Here is a 17,228-nt window from a genome sequence, read left to right as displayed (position 1 = left end):
ATTCTTGGAGCGACAGATATATGAGGGGAACAGTAATGAGTGGGCTGCAAACCATGACAGCCGGTCGGCTGCAAGTTGGGGAGCGCGAGAGGAAGAGTGAATAAGAGGAGGGGGTTACATGTGGGAGTATACCACGGCGAACATGGGAGGAAGACAACACGTTGCAGCCGCAGCCCAGTTTTATGGAGCAGATGAGCGAATGAGCAAGCAAGCGTGTCTCGTCCAGACACCCACACTGCCTGGGCCGGTGTCCTCCGAGATTAGCAATTCATTGTTACGTCTTTCTCTGTTTTTCTCTACATGCATTATGTTGTTTTTAATACCATTTCAGGATAAATCCAGCCCTCAGATATTACATTGGCCTTGTTTAAACCCTTCATAATCACCATTCCTACGTATATATCAAACAAAACTTGTCTTAACAAGGGAACGTCCAGATTATTATTGTGCACCACCATTGTTTGGATGCAGGACCAGCGTGACAACCTCTGGAGGAGAAAGGGCACTTTAATGATAACGACAAACTCAGAAACTCAAAGTGAACTCTGTTCACTGCTCAGACTTAGTTCAACCGATCATCATTGAGGGTTTTAGAGATGGAAGATGTGAGTCAGTGCTGTAGACACAATGTTGTAAAAATATCTGTCCAAAACGTTGACTCATAATGAAGTCCAGTCCTCTTAATAAACAACCTTCAACCTGCTGGCAGCTGCAGTATCGGTTGGCATTATTTATTCACTTTGTGGTTAAGAACTTGGAATTCATTTTCATAAAATACACCACTCGTGTCTAATTTTCATCCGGTTGGTATCCTTGTGCCGCACCACAATCTATGCAGCCATGCCCGAAGCTTATGATGGTGCAAGAGTCCAGACAGGCGTCCAAGCAACAGGAACAGCACGGTGAAAACGGAAGAGAGGCCAGGAGCACGGCTTTATGTCGGTGACATTAGATGTAGCAGATCACTGCTGACATGTATAAACCTGTTAATTACATGGTTTTCTTGTTGAGCTGCAAGTTTCACTGCTTTTTGGTCATTTTTAACAATGTTTTATCCTCATGAATATATCAGGAATAAAATGTTAATCCCTTATTACAATCTTCATTTGACAGCCACTGACTGGTGTTTGATGTTTTTCACGCACGCACACACAAGCACACAAACACACAAACACACAAACACACGCAAACACACACAAGCACACAAGCACACACGCACACAATCACACACACAAGCACGCAAACACACACAAGCACACACGCACACACAAGCACGCAAACACACGCAAACACACACAAGCACGCACACGCACGCAAACACACACAAGCACACACGCACACACACACACAAGCACGCAAACACACGCAAACACACACAAGCACACACGCACACGCACACACAAGCACGCAAACACACGCAAACACACAAGCACGCAAACACACACAAGCACACACGCACACACAAGCATGCACACACACACAAACACACACAAGCACACACGCACACACACACAAGCACGCAAACACACACAAGCACGCAAACACACGCAAACACACACAAGCACGCAAACACACACAAGCACGCAAACACACACAAGCACGCAAACACACGCAAACACACACAAGCACGCACACGCACGCAAACACACACAAGCACACACGCACACACACACACAAGCACGCAAACACACGCAAACACACACACACAAGCACACAAACACACGCACGCAAACACACACAAGCACACAAACACACGCACGCAAACACACACAAGCACGCACACGCACGCAAACACACACAAGCACGCACACGCACGCAAACACACACAAGTGCACACTCAGTTTTTTTTTACTGTCTCAGATTTATATACAAGTCTTGTGGTTTTTACACCTGATTCTGCTTCTTTTTCCTACCTACTATTTGCATGGAGCATGTTGCCATGGCACCCATGAAAGGCTGAGGTCCCCCTGTTGTCACATTCTGTTCAAAGACAACCTGAGCTCTCCAGACTCTCTGATTTTTCTGTATCTCAGTGCATTTATGTCCTTTATGTCTCACTCTTCTGCCCTGAGACTGAAGTCATGTGTCTCCACAGGACAGCTCACCACCTTCTCTGAAACTGGAAAACAACATAATCGCTACAAAAACCAAAGATAATCAAATAACAAAGCCCCACTGTCAGATGATAATTAATGGTCCATTATAGATTATTATATTATCATGAATGGCTCTGAGATGATGTAATGGCCTTAAATACGATCTTTTGAAAATAAAAGCTGGCCTCCGTCATGGATTTTTTTTTTTGTTTTGTTTTGTTCTATTATTAGTTTTGTTTCAGCGATTTCCTCTTTTTCCCTCTGATTTTGTTATTGAGCCAGATGTTGCCTTCCATATATGGTCATCAGACAGGCCCTATCGGGTCATTAGTGTTTGTTTTAGTCACAAATGGTGTGTGAAATATGCTCAACCCCAGGACAGTCTGTAGTGTCTACATACATGTGTTTTTGTGTGAGAGTGAGAACATGAATGTGCGTAAAAACTAGTGGTTCTGCTTTCAATCACTGGATGCAAAAATGACCCTGAGCCAAACCAGCTCTCACAGAACCAGGGAAACAATACACTTTGATTTGAAGTACTTTGATTGGTGGATTGAAGGAAATGTTCGAATGTATTTTGATGAACTGACCTTTATCTCTGGTCTTTGCTTTTTCTCTCCTTCATTAGTGTTAGTTTGCAAGCTTCTAAAACCCAGTTGGATTTTAATGGAAAGAGTCTTTTATCAGATAGGAGAAACGTTTGCTCACATGTCAGCCAGCTTATTGTGCGATATTTGCAAAGAAACCCCCTACTATAATTACCCAACAGCAAAACGTGTTATCACATATGATGCAAGGGTATTTATTTTTCAAAGTGCAAACCTTCCCACTGAGTTACTATTCTGGGAAAGCTGCAGCAGTAACACATTGTTGGAGTTATAGTTGGAGCTGTTACGGAGACCCTCTCACAGGGCTCTTCCCATACAATAAAGCAATGGACCTGCACCATCATAATCACTAAAAAAAATAAGCATGAAGCATATTTAAAATTTATATTTCTTTCCCCTTTTGATGTCAGATTTATTTACTGGTACAAACCCTAGATTATTGCCACCAAGTGACTAAACACTCCACATTGGTCTTAATTCAGTGGATATATTTACACCCTTATATTGACTCAAATAAACCAGTAAGTTTAGCAGCCTGTTATTTTAAAGTAAGCATTACTTGGGTCCCAACTAAGTTTTCCTCACAGTTTGTGAACCCATTGAATTGTCTATATTTCTGCATAAATATCACCTTAAAAGTCCTTAAAGTAGATAAAGAGAAGCCAAATATAAAATATTATTTAGTCATTTCTTTATTGAGGAAAATGACCCAATTCTGTTTCTAGGCACGTAGCTACAGTGCTAGTGTACTGGGCTCTGAATGAATCCTGCGTGGACAGAGATGGAGATGCGTAGACGCCATGTAGTCTCCAAACATTGTACTCTTCTGTTCTGTGTACAGGCGATCGAAGATGATTGATTCTACACTGACTGAAAACAAAGCTGTGTGAGAGAGAGATGTTTGTGTGTTAAAAAAAAAACATTTTTGTGTGAGAATTGCACAACACACAAACACCCTCTCACAATCAGGCAGAGTTGTCAGAGTGCTTGCAGAGTTTGTGGTTACCAAGCTGTCCAGTGCCAGAAGGGTTGTGTTGTTGAGAAATCCTGTGGAAGTGAGAGGACAGGAACTTCGGCCACTGCAACACGGAAGGCAGCTTTCCCCACACTTTCCCCTGCTCCACGGACCCGGCAGGAAAAAGCTTCAATGGGACCGGCTCATATTGTTGCATCTGAGATAAACACTTCAAACTTGCAAAGAGAAGGTCACGTACCTTGGTGTTTAAAAGGAGTACCAAGAATTGAAGGGTAATTATTTTGAAATGTCTCATCTCTCTAGTAAGAAGCACAATGATGAAGTGAAATTGTCATTGTTTTTTCAGGATCCATTCACTGCTGATTGCTCATTAAAGTGGTGACATTGGACGTCTTTTTTTTTTTTTAAAAGGAGCTTCTATTTTTTGTTCTTTTTACTGATTGTACAAGTCTCCCTTCCTGCCATATTGACCATGAACTTTTAATGTCCTCCAGAATACACACTCAGCACTCTACATACATCACATGTACTGCATACTAAAAAGATCATTAACACACGTGGCTGACATACGTGGGTCTGATCCACACAAACCTGATCCAAAAACTTATTTAAAAATCAACAGGCTTCATATTTTTTATTCATAATATTTATTGTTGTTGATTTTTCTTGGCAATCAGCATCCTACTGTACTTACTGAACCAAGGAATTTGTTCTTGCCTGAACTGAGATTTGAGCTTTGGGCTGTTTCCAGCTGGCTCTCCTACTCTATTCTAAACATAGAGGACTTAAGGATCATGCTTAATTCCAGTAATTCCCAGTTAATTAGAATACTTCTCTGTGAAAAGTACACAGTCTGTACAGTAGGCATGTTCTCCAGCAGACTGAGAAAACATCATTCATTCAGCAGCTGCTCTTGAGCTATGCTAGCTGTCGGATCATAATGTTGGTCAGTCAGAGGTTCAGCCTAAACATGCATCTCGGTGAGTGAATGCGTCCACTTCCAGTTAAGAAATTAGAAGTTACAGCCTCTTCTAACGTTCACGTCGATCCTAACTTTTCTTTTAGTGCCATGATTCTGGTCATTTTTTTTTAATTTGGCTGGTATTTGTCAGCTGTGCTTCGTAGTGATGTTAGCAGGCTACCACACAAAACTACATTGGTTAACAAAGTAAGTATTGCACCTGCTAGAAACAGCATGTTAACATTGTCCCTATCACGATGTTAGTGCTGCTGATTGAATAGGCAGTTCCAAAAACCCTCTGGACTCAGTCTGACATACTCACACTTCATGTAGGATTTCACTGCTCTGCAAAGTCCGAACAACTTTGAGCAAACTATGAATTTTCTCTGTTTAACATTTGTGTTATTATCTTCATATGATCGACCTTTGGCATGCTGACATTGGTGTTTCTATCCCTTTTTTTGAACAGATCCGAGTGAGGTTGTGGTCTAAGAAGCAGAAGTTACCCTGGAAACTCAGCAGAAGACGCCAAAGGTTGAAAAATATTTTTTTCTGTGTTTTATATCTGCCTTTAAACAGTTTCATCATGAAGTGTCTGCAGAAAGTAATGCAGGGTAAAATGCAATTGGAAGTATCCCACTGTTGTCTTTCTACAGTTTAACCATACCAATGAACCGATAACGTATAGTCTGTAAAGTATAGTCTGTTTCCATGTGGTTCTGCCAATCCGGTTCTCATATTAAGAACAGCGAGATCATAAACATTTTGACATTGTTGTGGTAAAACACTGAATGTAGTTTGACTCAGTGGCACCAACAGATGTGTAGTTGTAGGGATGGTATGAGAACTGTGACTTTAGTACCAAGTTGATACCAAAAGCCAAGTCTGGTATTTTGGCCGTTGCCATCTTGTTTTTTTGGAGAAAGTCGTGACCGTATTGGACGAGCTGGGGAGAATCTGATGGATCTGGACTGAAAACCATAGGACACAATGTCTTCCCACTTATACCAGACACCCAACTGTCCTCCTGGCATGTCAATCAAACCATTTACGCCCCCAAACATACTTCTCTCTAAAGCCAAATATCAAATTAATTATGGGATTATTTCCAGAAGGACAACCAGAACACTGATCAGCAGGAGGGAATTTAGGGCGGCACGGTGGTGCAGTGGTTAGCACCGTCACCTCACAGCAAAAAAGGTTCCGGATTCGAATCCGGTCCTGGGCCTTTCTGTGCGGAGTTTGCATGTTCTCCCTGTGCTTGCGTGGGTTCTCTCCGGGTTCTCCGGCTTCCTCCCATCATCCAAAAACATGCACCTCAGGTCAGGTTACCTGGCGCCGTGCTAGTGGCAGCCTGCTGCAGCATCTCCCTCCTGAGAGACCCCCTGCTGTAGTGAAGACATTTCCCCTCAGGGATTAATAAAGTGAAAAAAAATCTAAAAATCTAATGACACCATAATGACTTGTAGAAAAAATGTATTGACTTAGTATTTGATGATAGAATTTTTTGAATGGGAGTCTATTGGAGACTATTGGAAACAGGAATGTTTTTAGGTCCACCCCCTATTGGCCCTCAGTGGTATTGTAAGGCACTTCTGCATTGGCTTCACTTTTCAAACCGGGAGACGAGGGATTTCTAACAGTGTTGTTTATTGGAGTTCATGTTGAAATGCATTTATTTCATTGAATTTATTTTTTTTGCTGTGGTTTCAATATTGATATCAAGAACCGAAGAATTTCAGTGGTACTGACGACCAAATCTCTAGTATCGTGACATCCCTATCTAGTTGAAAATACATATTTGTCCTGTCATCCCAGTGCAAAGGACATCCTCCTCGCTGCTTTTATCTCTGGTGTCCGATGTCCAGTCTAAACAGTCAGATGTTGGGTGGTCAGTCAGCAGCGTGGAGGAGTCCTGTTGGTTCTGGTCACTGTTGTTTCCCATGACTCTGAGATGAGCCAGAGGAAGCCCAATGTGATTTCCACACAGTTCCCAGGCCCCCAGATCCCTCCAAACACAGGTCATTACACACAGTCAGTAACACACACACACACACACACACACACACTCGCTCACACTCGCTCACACTCGCTCATAAGTCAAGGACAAATATGAGCTGAGTGTCCGTCCGTAGACAGACATCAATATGCAGAGACAGCGGCTCTATTTCTGTAGGAATATTATTACTGCAGGTGTGGGAGTGCTTGTTCGATCTGTATACGTGTATTCATGGTGTGTGTGTGTGTGTGTGTGTGTGTGTGTGTGTGTGTGTGTGTGTGTGTGTGTGTGTGTGTGTGTGTGTCAGTAATAGTGAGCAGGGGACCAGTGAATGACTCAGTGGAGATGTGATGGTGATGTGTCTTTTTCTTGCTCCTGATTCCAACCTGTTGCTTTCTGATAAGAGACGGCGACCGTGGGCTCTGGTTAACCCTCTCTCTGCAACCAGCCGGCCATCTGACAAAAAACAATGCAAAGGACAGACCGGTCATCAGTATTTTCTTCTGCCTTCTGTTTATAGTTCCTGAATCATTGAGGATAGAGTGGGTTGTAATGCTGTTGAGTAACTCTTGAGACATTTTAGCGATTGTATAACAAACCTTTTATTCACTCCCAGTTTCTTGTTTCCTCCCCAGTTATAAATGCAATTAAATTAATACATTGTGTAATGTTCTGTTAAAATGGTATTTCTGATCCAGGATCTGCTCTGATGTCGGTCTGTAGGTGTAAGATTAGTCCTTGCCCTCCTGGGCCACCGTACCATTGATGTGTAATTTTGAGTGAAATATCTTGACAACTGTAAGATGAAAGCCATGAAATTTGAGCCGTGCAAAACTTGTGTTTGATTGTTTGACTGCTGAATTCACTCACTGCCTTCAGAAAGTGAAGAACAGGAAAAACAACACGTGTTCTCATTTTGGAGAGCTCGTACATGATTTCCAGTGTTGGGAAGGTTTTAATTACTTCATCAAAGTAATGTCACTTATTGTATTTGATTACTTTTCTAAAATGGGCAAAAAAGCTGAAAAGTCCGAAAATACATTTAAACCGTGTAAACCTCACAATAGAACTCAACACTGATTACTGACAAACTATAAAAGTTCTTTAATATAACTCAAAGTAAGATTAGAAAGTACAAACACCAAAACAAATCACAGGTATGGAGCTCACATACATAACACCAATGTTACCACAACCTTAAACATTCAGGTCCTCTCCATGCTGAGTGATGATAGTTATCAACCATGTGCTCAAAGTTACAAAAAAAATTCCTCAGTCATAAACAGACTTCAGAATCATATTTGTGATGCTTAAATGAAATTTCACATCTGTGGTTTTGCCTTTTCCACTGGACTTCATTGCTGTGCGGCCTCCTCTCCTCTGACAGCACACCTCTGCACATCACCTCTCCAACAATTCTTCATACTAAATTCTGTGAGCATCACTTTCAGCATTAAAATCAGTCCAACTGTCCAGAGGTCTGACAACTCTGACTTATTCCTTTAATACAGCAGGTCGGTCAAATATGGGTGACAGAAAGCAAGTATGATGCAAGAGGAGGAGGAGGAGGATAGTGGGCAGTATTTCTACAGTATATCTTTCTTTATATCATTTTGTAATGAAGTTCAGTTGTACTGAAGCAGAATAAACTTCTGTCTTCTTTATTTCTTCTCCTCATTCAGGAAGCCCCTTAAATTATCTTTCTGTGTTATCACAGATTATTTGACTGATCTATCTCATAAATATATAGTAGAGGTTAACAGATGTTGAATACATAAAAGTTCAAATGATAAATTATAGCTACTTCCAGTTATTAGGTTTCTAATAGAGTCAAAGATTTCATTTCATTCATTATTGATAGTAGAAAATTTTGGGGGGTCATATCAGACAATTCATTTGCAATCAGCTTTTCCTGCTGCTCCAAACTGTCATTAATATTATAATGACCTTTAAAATCCTTTGTTTGTTGATTTCTAGTATTCATAACATTCTTAGTTGATTTCTTTGATTAAAAGATTGGAAGATGAGGGAAACTGAGAGCTCACAATGTCTTAATTAACGTTGACATGTTTGCATACAGTGAGAATACAATAGGACCAGTTTAAATAAATGCTATAACTTCCACTCAGTCTTTATTTTTCGCTACTTTCAATGTTAATTGCATTCATCAATATTTAAAAATTGCAGCTCCTTCAGAAGAACAGTTGTGTTGATCTCAGTGATGTGAATATGCAGTGTTTTCTTCCTCTTACATTTTTGTCAACTTAATTGATAAATGGTTCATTCTTTTAATTTGCAGCTTTTATATAGAATTGATATTCATTATCACCACCTGTTTTGTTACACAACAATAAAGACATCTTAAGATGCTGTCGTCATTTGTTTTGGCAGGCACTGTGGTACGTTGGATTAGCCTGTTCAGCGAGGTGCGTCGGCTCGCCCACCCCGTATACCGCACTTACATAACAACAAGGATGAGATTGGTTTTTAACTCCTCTGCTCATTTCAGTGGGTCGTGAATTGAACTCATTGTACTGATGGAAAGCTCTGAGAACAGCTGTGTGTAACCTGCAGCCTGTGGGAGTCCAGCTGCTGGTGGACACACGAGGGCGTGCAGTCACGAGTAGAAGTGTGCAGCTTCTTTATCGAAGGTTCCCTGCAGGTTTCCATGTGAATTCTTGCATGTCTGCATGTTAACATGGGTGGTGGTGGTGTATGTGGATGTCCTCTCTCTCCCCTCAGGACTGTGCATTGTTCCACTCATAACCATATGGTGTGTGGGAGATGAATTCACTTCCTTGTCTACCGGCCAGGTTTCTGCTGATTCCTGTATGTGTTGTCGTTGGCAGTTACACAGACTTGCGACGCTTGTAATTGTGCAACACCACATTCTCATCGTCACTGTTGTCTCCACATTCATGCTCTTCCAAACATTTCCTGTTAATGGTGCATCAGACACCGACAGCTGCACTCATTTACCTGCACACCAGAATTTCACCAAAAACTTGAAGTGATTAAAGCAGCTTTCTGAGATCACCTTGTTGAGAAGAGACTCTTGCATATAAGTTGGTGGCTGGTTGATAACTGTCTCCCAGTCTGAGCTGTGTGCCGTGTATATCTGCTCCATGAAGGGGGTTTTACACAGAAGTGCTGTTTCAACATGCTCGTGGTGGAGTGAGAGAGTTTTGGTCCTGTTGACCCTCAGCAGCAGTGAGATGCTGTCACACAGTGTGCAGTTACTGTATATGTGCCGTTGTGATAATAAAGTCCATTTATAAAGCCTTGTGCTATCATCAGTGTGGCCTTCAATGCCCCCCCAACACATACACACCCTTAGTCACCTTTGTCTTAACCTTCTAATAATATTCCTCCTATTCTTGTCTATTTATTTATCTATTAACATGTGCTTAATATAACCATTCTGTTATCATTCCTATAAATACTACCACTGTATTACTATATATAGTTTTTCTTTTCTTTTCTCTGTCCTGTTTTTTTTTTTTTATCTGTTTTTGCACTTTTCCTGGTGTATAGTATGTTTTTGTGTGTCATCTCTGTGTCTTTGTATATTGCACTACTGTCTGTATTTCTCACTGCATGCATCACAGTTGCTCCCTGTAGAGGACCTGCTATTGTTTGAAAATGATTTCACCCCAAATCAAATGTTCCAGGCTGCCAGTTCAGTGATTGTCCTCATTTGTTCTGTTCCTTTTGTTCTGTTACCGGGAACGCAAAAATATGCCTGTAGTTTACTTGAATGGTGAAACCCTGACACCGTGGTCCCACTCAAACCTTCAGTGGTACAACCCGTTGTGGGCCTTCCCATCCTGATAGCTGATGACCCAATTATTAATCTGTTATTATCTAACACCAGCAGTCCATCTGCTAAGATTAAATCACAGCTTTCTGACACTGGTCCAACCTTCATGGTCAAGGTCTCCCTGCCAATCCACTCTTACAAAAACTCCTCCAACACACACACACAGGCAAACATTCAGCCCTCAGTGCTGCTTGTTTTGGATTTATTTGCCATTTCAGGAACTTCCATTGTTTCATACCTGATTTTTTTTTTTTTTATGCCTGCTGCTGATTTTAGTAACACACTGCAAACAATAATGGTGTTATTTGGAAGTGGGTTTCAAACACTGACACAGCGTGCAGGGAGTGTTTCCGTTTCCAAAGGAACAACTTCTAAAGGGTTTGCCTTGGAAAGAGAAGTTGTTTTCTCTTCCGCCCATGCTGTTGCTTCCTGAGGCTTCAGGAGGAAGGAATTCCCTCTAGTGCCTGTTACCCACCCTACATCCGAACTCAGGCACACACAAACACACACACACACACACTCATACACTCACACACATATACACAAACACACACACACACAAACACACACACACACACACACACACACACACACACACACACACACACACACACACACACACATACACACACACACACACACACACACACACACACACACACACACACACACACACACACTGAAGTGGGTTACATGCATCCACAGAAGTGCTGCTCAGGGTCTAAAAGCAGTGAAAAGCCCCTTTGAAAAGGTCAGATAAGGTGGTCTGCAGGACCTGATGTATGCATTTCTGAAATTTATATGAAGTGTCTACTGAGTTCTTCCTGTGAATTAAGTTATTTTTCTGAAGCTTGTTTATTCATCTCCTTTAAATACTTTTCCATCATCATCATGGCTCGACTCCCTCCAATATTCATAACCAGCATCTCATCCCATCTCATTATGTTAGTTCCCTACTGTCTGTCAAAGTATGAGGTTGTGTGTGTGTTTGTGTGTTTGCATGTGTGTAGCAGCTTTTTATTACGTAAAAAAGTTTATTTTGAAAGTGATTATTTGATTAATTAATTGAGAATTGAGTTGCGACTCATGAACATTCAGTGGTATTAGGGCAGACCAATATTTGGTGAAAGACCACATATTCACCTTGAGGCACCACAACCACCTCACAACCAGCTCACAACCGCTTCACAACCAGCTCACAACCACCTCACAACCACCTCACAACCAGCTCACAACCGCTTCACAACCGCCTCACAACCGCTTCACAACCGCTTCACAACCGCTTCACAACCAGCTCACAACCGCTTCACAACCAGCTCACAACCAGCTCACAACCAGCTCACAACCGCTTCACAACCAGCTCACAACCACCTCACAAACCGCTCACAACCACCTCACAACCGCCTCACAACCGCCTCACAACCAGCTCACAACCGCCTCACAACCGCCTCACAACCGCCTCACAACCGCCTCACAACCGCCTCACAACCGCTTCACAACCAGCTCACAACCACCTCACAAACCGCTCACAACCGCCTCACAACCGCCTCACAACCGCTTCACAACCGCTTCACAACCAGCTCACAACCAGCTCACAACCGCTTCACAACCAGCTCACAACCACCTCACAACCACCTCACAACCACCTCACAAACCGCTCACAACCAGCTCACAACCGCCTCACAACCGCCTCACAACCAGCTCACAACCGCCTCACAACCGCCTCACAACCGCCTCACAACCGCCTCACAACCGCTTCACAACCGCTTCACAACCAGCTCACAACCAGCTCACAACCACTTCACAACCAGCTCACAACCAGCTCACAACCAGCTCACAACCGCTTCACAACCAGCTCACAACCACCTCACAACCAGCTCACAACCGCTTCACAACCAGCTCACAACCAGCTCACAACCGCTTCACAACCAGCTCACAACCACCTCACAACCAGCTCACAACCGCTTCACAACCAGCTCACAACCAGCTCACAACCGCTTCACAACCAGCTCACAACCAGCTCACAACCGCTTCACAACCACCTCACAACCAGCTCACAACCAGCTCACAACCAGCTCACAACCGCTTCACAACCAGCTCACAACCACCTCACAACCAGCTCACAACCGCTTCACAACCAGCTCACAACCAGCTCACAACCGCTTCACAACCAGCTCACAACCAGCTCACAACCGCTTCACAACCACCTCACAACCAGCTCACAACCAGCTCACAACCGCTTCACAACCAGCTCACAACCGCTTCACAACCAGCACACAACCAGCTCACAACCGCTTCACAACCACCTCACAACCAGCTCACAACCAGCTCACAACCGCTTCACAACCAGCTCACAACCAGTTCACAACCACCTCACAACCACCTCAAAACCACCTCACAACCAGCTCACAACCACCTCACAACCACCTCACAACCAGCTCACAACCAACTCACAACCAGCTCACAACCGCTTCACAACCAGCTCACAATCAGCTCACAACCAACTCACAACCGCCTCACAACCAGCTCACAACCACCTCACAACCAGCTCACAACCGCTTCACAACCAGCTCACAACCACCTCACAACCGCTTCACAACCACCTCACAACCGCCTCACAACCACCTCACAACCACCTCACAACCACCTCAAAACCACCTTACAACCAGCTCACAACCAGCTCACAACCGCTTCACAACCAGCTCACAACCAGCTCACAACCAGCTCACAACCGCTTCACAACCGCTTCACAACCAACTCACAACCACCTCACAACCAGCTCACAACCGCTTCACAACCGCTTCACAACCGCCTCACAACCGCTTCACAACCGCCTCACAACCAGCTCACAACCAGCTCACAACCGCTTCACAACCAGCTCACAACCAGTTCCCAACCACCTCACAACCACCTCAAAACCACCTCACAACCAGCTCACAACCACCTCACAACCACCTCACAACCAGCTCACAACCAACTCACAACCAGCTCACAACCGCTTCACAACCAGCTCACAATCAGCTCACAACCAACTCACAACCACCTCACAACCAGCTCACAACCACCTCACAACCAGCTCACAACCGCTTCACAACCAGCTCACAACCGCCTCACAACCGCTTCACAACCGCCTCACAACCGCCTCACAACCACCTCACAACCACCTCACAACCACCTCAAAACCACCTTACAACCAGCTCACAAGCAGCTCACAACCAGCTCACAACCGCTTCACAACCAGCTCACAACCAGCTCACAACCAGCTCACAACCAGCTCACAACCAGCTCACAACCGCTTCACAACCAGCTCACAACCAGCTCACAACCAGCTCACAACCGCTTCACAACCGCTTCACAACCAGCTCACAACCAGCTCACAACCAGTTCACAACCGCTTCACAACCAGCTCACAACCACCTCACAAACCGCTCACAACCGCCTCACAACCGCCTCACAACCAGCTCACAACCGCCTCACAACCGCCTCACAACCGCCTCACAACCGCCTCACAACCGCTTCACAACCGCTTCACAACCAGCTCACAACCAGCTCCCAACCAGCTCACAACCGCTTCACAACCAGCTCACAACCACCTCACAACCACCTCACAAACCGCTCACAACCAGCTCACAACCGCCTCACAACCGCCTCACAACCAGCTCACAACCGCCTCACAACCGCCTCACAACCGCCTCACAACCGCTTCACAACCAGCTCACAACCAGCTCACAACCGCTTCACAACCAGCTCACAACCAGCTCACAACCGCTTCACAACCAGCTCACAACCAGCTCACAACCGCTTCACAACCAGCTCACAACCACCTCACAACCAGCTCACAACCGCTTCACAACCAGCTCACAACCAGCTCACAACCGCTTCACAACCAGCTCACAACCAGCTCACAACCAGCTCACAACCGCTTCACAACCAGCTCACAACCGCTTCACAACCAGCACACAACCAGCTCACAACCGCTTCACAACCACCTCACAATCAGCTCACAACCAACTCACAACCGCCTCACAACCAGCTCACAACCACCTCACAACCAGCTCACAACCGCTTCACAACCAGCTCACAACCACCTCACAACCGCTTCACAACCACCTCACAACCGCTTCACAACCGCTTCACAACCGCTTCACAACCAGCTCACAACCAGCTCCCAACCAGCTCACAACCGCTTCACAACCAGCTCACAACCACCTCACAACCACCTCACAAACCGCTCACAACCAGCTCACAACCGCCTCACAACCGCCTCACAACCAGCTCACAACCGCCTCACAACCGCCTCACAACCGCCTCACAACCGCTTCACAACCAGCTCACAACCAGCTCACAACCGCTTCACAACCAGCTCACAACCACCTCACAACCAGCTCACAACCGCTTCACAACCAGCTCACAACCAGCTCACAACCGCTTCACAACCAGCTCACAACCACCTCACAACCAGCTCACAACCGCTTCACAACCAGCTCACAACCAGCTCACAACCGCTTCACAACCAGCTCACAACCAGCTCACAACCTCTTCACAACCACCTCACAACCAGCTCACAACCAGCTCACAACCGCTTCACAACCAGCTCACAACCGCTTCACAACCAGCACACAACCAGCTCACAACCGCTTCACAACCACCTCACAATCAGCTCACAACCAACTCACAACCGCCTCACAACCAGCTCACAACCACCTCACAACCAGCTCACAACGGCTTCACAACCAGCTCACAACCACCTCACAACCGCTTCACAACCACCTCACAACCGCCTCACAACCACCTCACAACCACCTCACAACCACCTCAAAACCACCTTACAACCAGCTCACAACCAGCTCACAACCGCTTCACAACCAGCTCACAACCAGCTCACAACCAGCTCACAACCGCTTCACAACCGCTTCACAACCAACTCACAACCACCTCACAACCAGCTCACAACCGCTTCACAACCGCTTCACAACCGCCTCACAACCGCTTCACAACCGCCTCACAACCAGCTCACAACCAGCTCACAACCGCTTCACAACCAGCTCACAACCAGTTCCCAACCACCTCACAACCACCTCAAAACCACCTCACAACCAGCTCACAACCACCTCACAACCACCTCACAACCAGCTCACAACCAACTCACAACCAGCTCACAACCGCTTCACAACCAGCTCACAATCAGCTCACAATCAACTCACAACCACCTCACAACCAGCTCACAACCACCTCACAACCAGCTCACTACCGCTTCACAACCAGCTCACAACCGCCTCACAACCGCTTCACAACCGCCTCACAACCGCCTCACAACCACCTCACAACCACCTCACAACCACCTCACAACCACCTCAAAACCACCTTACAACCAGCTCACAACCAGCTCACAACCAGCTCACAACCGCTTCACAACCAGCTCACAACCAGCTCACAACCAGCTCACAACCGCTTCACAACCAGCTCACAACCAGCTCACAACCAGCTCACAACCGCTTCACAACCGCTTCACAACCAGCTCACAACCAGCTCACAACCAGTTCACAACCGCTTCACAACCAGCTCACAACCACCTCACAAACCGCTCACAACCGCCTCACAACCGCCTCACAACCAGCTCACAACCGCCTCACAACCGCCTCACAACCGCCTCACAACCGCTTCACAACCGCTTCACAACCGCTTCACAACCAGCTCCCAACCAGCTCCCAACCAGCTCACAACCGCTTCACAACCAGCTCACAACCACCTCACAACCACCTCACAAACCGCTCACAACCAGCTCACAACCGCCTCACAACCGCCTCACAACCAGCTCACAACCGCCTCACAACCGCCTCACAACCGCCTCACAACCGCTTCACAACCAGCTCACAACCAGCTCACAACCGCTTCACAACCAGCTCACAACCACCTCACAACCAGCTCACAACCGCTTCACAACCAGCTCACAACCAGCTCACAACCGCTTCACAACCAGCTCACAACCACCTCACAACCAGCTCACAACCGCTTCACAACCAGCTCACAACCAGCTCACAACCGCTTCACAACCAGCTCACAACCAGCTCACAACCGCTTCACAACCACCTCACAACCAGCTCACAACCAGCTCACAACCGCTTCACAACCAGCTCACAACCGCTTCACAACCAGCACACAACCAGCTCACAACCGCTTCACAACCACCTCACAACCAGCTCACAACCAGCTCACAACCGCTTCACAACCAGCTCACAACCAGTTCACAACCACCTCACAACCACCTCAAAACCACTTCACCAGCTCACAACCGCTTCACAACCAGCTCACAACCGCTTCACAACCAGCACACAACCAGCTCACAACCGCTTCACAACCACCTCACAACCAACTCACAACCAACTCACAACCAGCTCACAACAAGCTCACAATCAGCTCACAACCAACTCACAACCACCTCACAACCAGCTCACAACCACCTCACAACCAGCTCACAACCACCTCACAACCAGCTCACAACCGCTTCACAACCAGCTCACAACCAGCTCACAACCGCTTCACAACCAGCTCACAACCACCTCACAACCAGCTCACAACCGCTTCACAACCAGCTCACAACCAGCTCACAACCGCTTCACAACCAGCTCACAACCAGCTCACAACCGCTTCACAACCACCTCACAACCAGCTCACAACCAGCTCACAACCGCTTCACAACCAGCTCACAACCGCTTCACAACCAGCACACAACCAGCTCACAACCGCTTCACAACCACCTCACAACCA

General features: G+C 45.8%; 1 protein-coding gene across 1 annotated transcript in view; it reads left to right on the top strand.

Annotated features, from left to right (window-relative positions):
* The window catches only part of ncalda (neurocalcin delta a), an 86,021-nt gene that overhangs the window by 21,572 nt on the left and 47,221 nt on the right, over window positions 1-17,228 (top strand). Inside the window, exon 3 of the mRNA XM_069145413.1 lies at window positions 5,111-5,175. The gene's annotated coding sequence lies outside the window, so the exon portion shown is untranslated. The remainder of the gene's footprint in view (window positions 1-5,110; window positions 5,176-17,228) is intronic.

This window comes from Embiotoca jacksoni, unplaced genomic scaffold (assembly GCF_022577435.1).
Source record: "Embiotoca jacksoni isolate LCO1_2020_lvr unplaced genomic scaffold, fEmbJac1.0.p SCAF_124, whole genome shotgun sequence".
NCBI classification, from domain to species: domain Eukaryota; kingdom Metazoa; phylum Chordata; class Actinopteri; family Embiotocidae; genus Embiotoca; species Embiotoca jacksoni.
The sequence above is the reverse complement of the archived record's forward strand: the minus strand, read 5'-3'. Positions and strand labels throughout refer to the sequence as shown.